Source organism: Callionymus lyra, chromosome 18 (assembly GCF_982586985.1).
Source record: "Callionymus lyra chromosome 18, fCalLyr1.hap1.1, whole genome shotgun sequence".
NCBI lineage: Eukaryota > Metazoa > Chordata > Actinopteri > Syngnathiformes > Callionymidae > Callionymus > Callionymus lyra.
The window spans coordinates 5,846,621-5,853,826 of record NC_141835.1 but is presented as its reverse complement, the minus strand read 5'-3'; positions in this window follow the sequence as shown (position 1 = coordinate 5,853,826).

The window sequence follows — 7,206 nt, the reverse complement described above, 5'->3', positions numbered from 1 at the left end:
CAAAATATAAGTTTATAGTTTATGGAGTCACTGTATCCTCTCGTCCTCAGTTGTAACTGCTTTTATTAGTTTTTAAAACCAAAATATGTCCAAACATCAGCTTTAAAAGCTGCTGGACTCACTGTATCCTCTCGTCCTCAGTTATAACTGCTTTCATTAGTTTTTTCAAACCAAAATATGTCCAAACATCATCTTTAAAAGCTGCTGGACTCACTGTATCCTCTCGTCCTCAGTTGTAACTGCTTTTATTTGTTTTTAAAACCAAAATATGTCCAAACATCAGCTTTAAAAGCTGCTGGAGTCACTGTATCCTCTCGTCCTCAGTTGTAACTGCTTTTATTTGTTTTTAAAACCAAAATATGTCCAAACATCAGCTTTAAAAGCTGCTGGAGTCACTGTATCCTCTCGTCCTCAGTTGTAACTGCTTTTATTTGTTTTTAAAACCAAAATATGTCCAAACATCAGCTTTAAAAGCTACTGGAGTCACTGTATCCTCTCGTCCTCAGTCGTAACTGCTTTCATTTGTTTTCAAACCAAAATATGTCCAAACATCAGCTTTAAAAGCTGCTGGAGTCACTGTATCCTCTCGTCCTCAGTTGTAACTTATTTTATTTGTTTTCAAACCAAAATATGTCCAAACATCAGCTTTAAAAGCTGCTGGAGTCACTGTATCCTCTCGTCCTCAGTCGTAACTGCTTTCATATGTTTTCAAACCTAAATATTTCCAAACAGCGGCTTTAAAAGCTGCTGGTGTCACTGTATCCTCTCGTCCTCAGTCGTAACTGCTTTCATCTGTTTTTAAACCAAAATATGTCCAAACATCAGCTTTAAAAACTGCTGGTGTCACTGTATCCTCTCGTCCTCAGTCGTAACTTCTTTTATTTGTTTTCAAAACAAAATATGTCCAAACATCAGCTTTAAAAGCTGCTGGAGTCACTGTATCCTCTCGTCCTCAGTCGTAACTGCTTTCATCTGTTTTTAAACCAAAATATGTCCAAACATCAGCTTTAAAAACTGCTGGTGTCACTGTATCCTCTCGTCCTCAGTCGTAACTTCTTTTATTTGTTTTCAAAACAAAATATGTCCAAACATCAGCTTTAAAAGCTGCTGGAGTCACTGTATCCTCTCGTCCTCAGTCGTAACTGCTTTCATCTGTTTTTAAACCAAAATATGTCCAAACATCAGCTTTAAAAACTGCTGGTGTCACTGTATCCTCTCGTCCTCAGTCGTAACTTATTTTATTTGTTTTCAAAACAAAATATGTCCAAACATCAGCTTTAACAGCTGCTGGAGTCACTGTATCCTCTCGTCCTCAGTTGTAACTTATTTTATTTGTTTTCAAACCAAAATATGTCCAAACATCAGCTTTAAAAGCTGCTGGAGTCACTGTATCCTCTCGTCCTCAGTTGTAACTTATTTTATTTGTTTTCAAACCAAAATATGTCCAAACATCAGCTTTAAAAGCTGCTGGAGTCACTGTATCCTCTCGTCCTCAGTCGTAACTGCTTTCATATGTTTTCAAACCTAAATATTTCCAAACAGCGGCTTTAAAAGCTGCTGGTGTCACTGTATCCTCTCGTCCTCAGTCGTAACTGCTTTCATCTGTTTTTAAACCAAAATATGTCCAAACATCAGCTTTAAAAACTGCTGGTGTCACTGTATCCTCTCGTCCTCAGTCGTAACTTCTTTTATTTGTTTTCAAAACAAAATATGTCCAAACATCAGCTTTAACAGCTGCTGGACTCACTGTATCCTCTCGTCCTCAGTCGTAACTGCTTTCATATGTTTTCAAACCTAAATATTTCCAAACAGCGGCTTTAAAAGCTGCTGGTGTCACTGTATCCTCTCGTCCTCAGTCGTAACTGCTTTCATCTGTTTTTAAACCAAAATATGTCCAAACATCAGCTTTAAAAACTGCTGGTGTCACTGTATCCTCTCGTCCTCAGTCGTAACTTCTTTTATTTGTTTTCAAAACAAAATATGTCCAAACATCAGCTTTAACAGCTGCTGGACTCACTGTATCCTCTCGTCCTCAGTCGTAACTGCTTTCATTTGTTTTGAAACCAAAATATGTCCAAACATCAGCTTTAAAAGCTGCTGGAGTCACTGTATCCTCTCGTCCTCAGTCGTAACTGCTTTCATATGTTTTCAAACTAAAATATTTCCAAACATCGGCTTTAAAAGCTGCTGGACTCACTGTATCCTCTCGTCCTCAGTTGTAACTGCTTTCATATGTTTTCAAACCAAAATATGTCCAAACATCAGCTTTAAAAGCTGCTGGACTCACTGTATCCTCTCGTCCTCAGTCATCGCCGGGATCTCATTTCATTGTCCCTTTAGCTGCAGGAGGACGTGCTGCCATCTAGTGGCCGGAGGTTTAATCGCAACACAAATGTCGTGAATATTTACATGTTATTCTAACATTATTAATTCATTTAATCCAGACTGTATTGAAACACAGGAAGTGTGTCGATGCTCACGATGTCGAGGCAGAAAAGCGACGACATCATCAGGTTTCCATGCTCTCATGCTCTCCTGCTCTCATGCTCTCAGGTTCTGACTCAGATGTTTGGTTCCACGCTCTAAGGCTGCAGCTCCAGAGAAGCTTATGCTGTGAAACGACAGCTGTCGTCCGTCACTCTTAAACTCCTTCATCTCCAGGGATCTCATGATCCCATCGTCACGGTTACCGCGTCACGTTGATCCCATCTCGTTCCAGATCTGTCAGGTGAGACACAATAGAGTCCGGGTCAGATACCGACCCGGGTTCAGGGACACGCCCGTCTGCCAGGAGCTGCTGTCGTTCCACCAGACCACGGTGAGGAAACATCTGCAGGCGACTCATTACACAAACATAGTTTTAGTGATTCATCAAGTAATTCCATCGAGTAGTTCCATGAAGTAATACTGTAGGTGAAATGCTGGAAATCAGGATAATTCCAAGTTAAATAATGCTATAAAACTAGTTAGCATAGCCGCTAAAGCTAACAAATCTTAGGAAAAGTTAAAATATACGAGATATTTTGGCTTGTTTTTAACATTTGTTTATGTTGTTTTCTAACTATGCAACACTTCTACATGAGGGGATTCACAGACCATTACAACAAGAACAAAAAATGCTAAAAAAAAAGAAAGAAAAATTATTAGCATAGTCGCTAAAGCTAGCAAATCTTTGGAAAAGTTGCAAATATACAAGATATTTTGGCTTCTTTTGAACATTTATGTTGTTTGTGAATTTTCTCATGTAGAAGTGTTGCATAGTAACAATTACAACAACACCAAAAAATTGCTTAAAAAAAAAAAGAAAGAAAAATGATTAGCATAGTCGCTAAAGCTAAGAAATCTTAGGAAAAGTTGCAAATACACAAGATATTTTGGCTTCTTTTTAACATTATTTATGTTTTTTGTCTGTGAATTCCCTCATTTAGAAGTGTTGCATAGTAACAATTACAACAACAACAACAAAAAATGCTAAAAGAAATATTAGCATAGTCGCTAAAGCTCACAAATCTTTGGAAAAGTTGCAAATATACGAGATATTTTGGCTTCTTTTGAACATTTATGTTGTTTGTGAATTCCCTCATGTAGAAGTGTTGCATAGTAACAATTACAACAACACAAAAAATTGCTTAAAAAAAAAGATTAGCATTGTGGCTAAAGCTAACAAACTTTAGGAAAAGTTGCAAATATACAAGATATTTTGGCTTCTTTTGAACATTTATTTATGTTGTTTGTAACTGACCAACACTTATGCATGAGGGATTGAGAATTCACAGAAAATTACAACAAAAACTAAAAATGCTAAAGGAAAAAAGGAAAAATTATAGCATAGTCGCTAAAGCTAACAAATCCTAGGAAAAGTTGCAAATATACAAGATATTTTGGCTTCTTTTGAACATTTATTTATGTTGTGTGTCTGTGAATTCCCTCATGTAGAAGTGTTGCATAGTAACAATTACAACAACAAAAAAATGCTAAAAATAAAAAGAAAGAAAAATGATTAGCATAGTCGCTAAAGCTAACATGTTAGGAAAAGTTGCAAATATACAAGATATTTTGGCTTCTTTTGAACATTTATTTATGTTGCTTGTAACTGACCAACACTTCTATATGAGGGATTGAGAATTCACAGAAAATTACAACAAAAACTAAAAATGCTAAAGGAAAAAAGGAAAAAATATAGCATAGTCACTAAAGCTAACAAATCCTAGGAAAAGTTGCAAATTTACGAGATATTTTAGCTTCTTTTGAACATTCATTTATTTTTATTTGTGAATTCACTCATGTAGACATTTTGCATAGATACAATTACAACAACAAAAAATGCCAAAAAAAGTAAGAAAAATGTTTAGCATAGATGCTAAAGCTAACAAATCCTAGGAAAAGTTGCAAATATACGAGATATTTTGGCTTCTTTTTAACACTATTTATGATTTTTGTCTGTGAATTGCCTCATGTAGAAGTGTTGCATAGTAACAATTACAACAACAAATAATCCAAAAAAAAGAAAGAAAAATTGTTAGCATAGTCGCTAAAGCTAACATCTTAGAAAAAGTTGCAAATATACAAGATATTTTGGCTTCTTTTTAACATTTATTTATGTTTGTCTGTGAATTCCCTCATGTAGAAGTGTTGCATAGTAACAATTACAACAACAACAAAAAATGCTAAAAAGAAAAGTAAGAAAAATGATTAGCATAACGCTAAAGCTAACAAAGTTAATGAAAAGTTGCAAATATACAAGATATTTTGCCTTCTTTTGAACATTCATTTATGTTGTTTGTCTGTGAATTCCCTCACGTAGAAGTGTTGCTTAGCAACAATTACAACAACACAAAAAAATTGCTTAAAAAAAAAAGATAGAACAATTATTAGCATTGTTGCTAAAGCTAACAAACTTTAGGAAAAGTTGCAAATATACAAGATATTTTAGCTTCTTTTGAACATTCATTTATATTGTTTGTGAATTCACTCATGTAGAAGTTTTGCATAGTTACAATTACAACAACAAAAAATGCTAAAAAAGTAAGAAAAATGATTAGCATAGACGCTAAAGCTAAAAAAAACCTAGGAAAAGTTGCAAATATACAAGATATTTTGGCTTCTTTTTTTTGCATTTATTTATTTGTTGTTTTTCTGTGAATTCCCTCATGTAGAAGTGTTGCATAGTAACACTTAGAACAACAACAACAAATGCTAAAAAAAATAATAAAAATGATTAGCATAGTCGCTAAAGATAACAAATCTTAGGAAAAGTTGCAAATATACAAGATATTATGGCTTCTTTTGAACATTTATTTATGTTGTTTGTCTGTGAATTGCCTCATGTAGAAGTGTTGCATAGTAACAATTACAACAACAAAAAATGCTAAAAATAAAAAGAAAGAAAAATGATTAGCATAGTCGCTAAAGCTAACATCTTAGGAAAAGCTGCAAATATACAAGATATTTTGGCTTCTTTTTAACATTTATTTATGTTGTTTGTAACTGTCCAACACATCTACATGAGGGAATTCACAGACAAAATATGCAAAAAAAAATAATAAAGAAATAAAAATGATTAGCATAGTGGCTAAAGCTAAAGGTTTTTTTCAAATAACATGTTACGTTAAATTCAAAAGGCTACAGATTTTAAGTTTTTATGTTTATTTTCATTTTATTAATTTAATAAAGAATGGGATTATGTTGTGTGTAAGAAAAAAAGAGAATAAAGATCATGTTTACATTATTAAACCAGAATTTTTCAATTTAATTTAAAAGGCTACGGATTAAAAAGATTGAGTTTAGAAAATCTATTAAAAACTTTAGAATACAGAACTGTGTGTGAAAAACGTAATTCTACCTTTAAATACAAAAAATATTGAATTTAATTATTTAAAAAAAATGTATTTAATGCTCACAGAAATTCAAGTTTTAAAAGAACAATTCTATATTCTAATGACAATGATATACTTCCATAGACTTGAGCTGCTGTAGAAGTCTTTTGCTGACATTCCTTGCATCGTGCGTTGAAATGATTATGGGATGTCACAATACCGTGGTTGGTGTCACGTCTCTTAAAGTGTCATATTTGAGTAATACTGGCGTCAACACGTCTGAGGTTTCATTGATATCTGCAGGTCCAAGAGGAGATCCCTGTGGAACTCCACCTCTAATTGTGTTTCCTCTTTACGAGCGAGTCTGCGATATCTGGAGCACGTCCTGTCGCACACTGAGTCTATTATTGTTGACGTTCCCCGGGAGACGCAGTGAAGCACCATGGGAATCCTGGCTCCGCCTCCCCTCGGGCTCGGAGACACGAGATGACGGGTTGAGATCCTGCGGCGGTTTGTGTTTGCGCAACAACACGAGACTAGACTTGTGTGTACATTACCCAGTCAGACGATCACCAGTTGCGCCAGGAACGATAATCCACTGTGATCACAGAGGAATTCCGGAACCGAGGAACGTGTGTGTGCGTGTTTGGCCTGGTGTGTGTGTGTGTGTGTGTTTGCACTCGACAGCTGTGTTTATGTGAAGCACGATAACGAAAAATTGCTTTTGTGACATATTTGTCTCTGTGTGAAATGGACAGTTTGATTATATAACAGCTGATAACATGTTGGACGATGTTCTGTGTCTGTTGTGAGGGACGGTCGAGCCCAGAGATGGAAAAATGATCCTTAAAATGCTCAGATTCAGGATAGTCCAAATAAATCATGCTATAAAACTAGTTAGCATAGCCGCTAAAGCTAATATATCGTAGGTTAAGTTTTGTGTGTGTGTGTGTATATAAGGAAAGAATTGTGTGAATGTGGGACAGTCAAACCCCCCACCCCCCTAAAAATGCTGGAAATTAGGATATTCCAAATTAAATAATGCTATAAAACTAGTTAGCATCGCCGCTAAAGCTAACAAATCTTAGGAAAAGTTGCAAATATACAAGATATTTTGTTGTTTGCTATGTATTTATGTTTTTGTTTGTGAATTCCCTCATGAGAAGGGTTGTATAGCAACAATTACAACAACAACAAAATATGACGAAAAAGAAAGAAAAATGATTAGCATAGTCGCTAAAGCTAAGAAATCTTAGGAAAATTGGCAAGTATACAAGATATTTTGTTGTTTGCTATGTATTTATTTTGTTTGTCTGTGAATTCCCTCATGTAGAAGTTTTGCATAGTTACAATTACAACAATACAAATATATGCTAAAAATAAAGAAAAT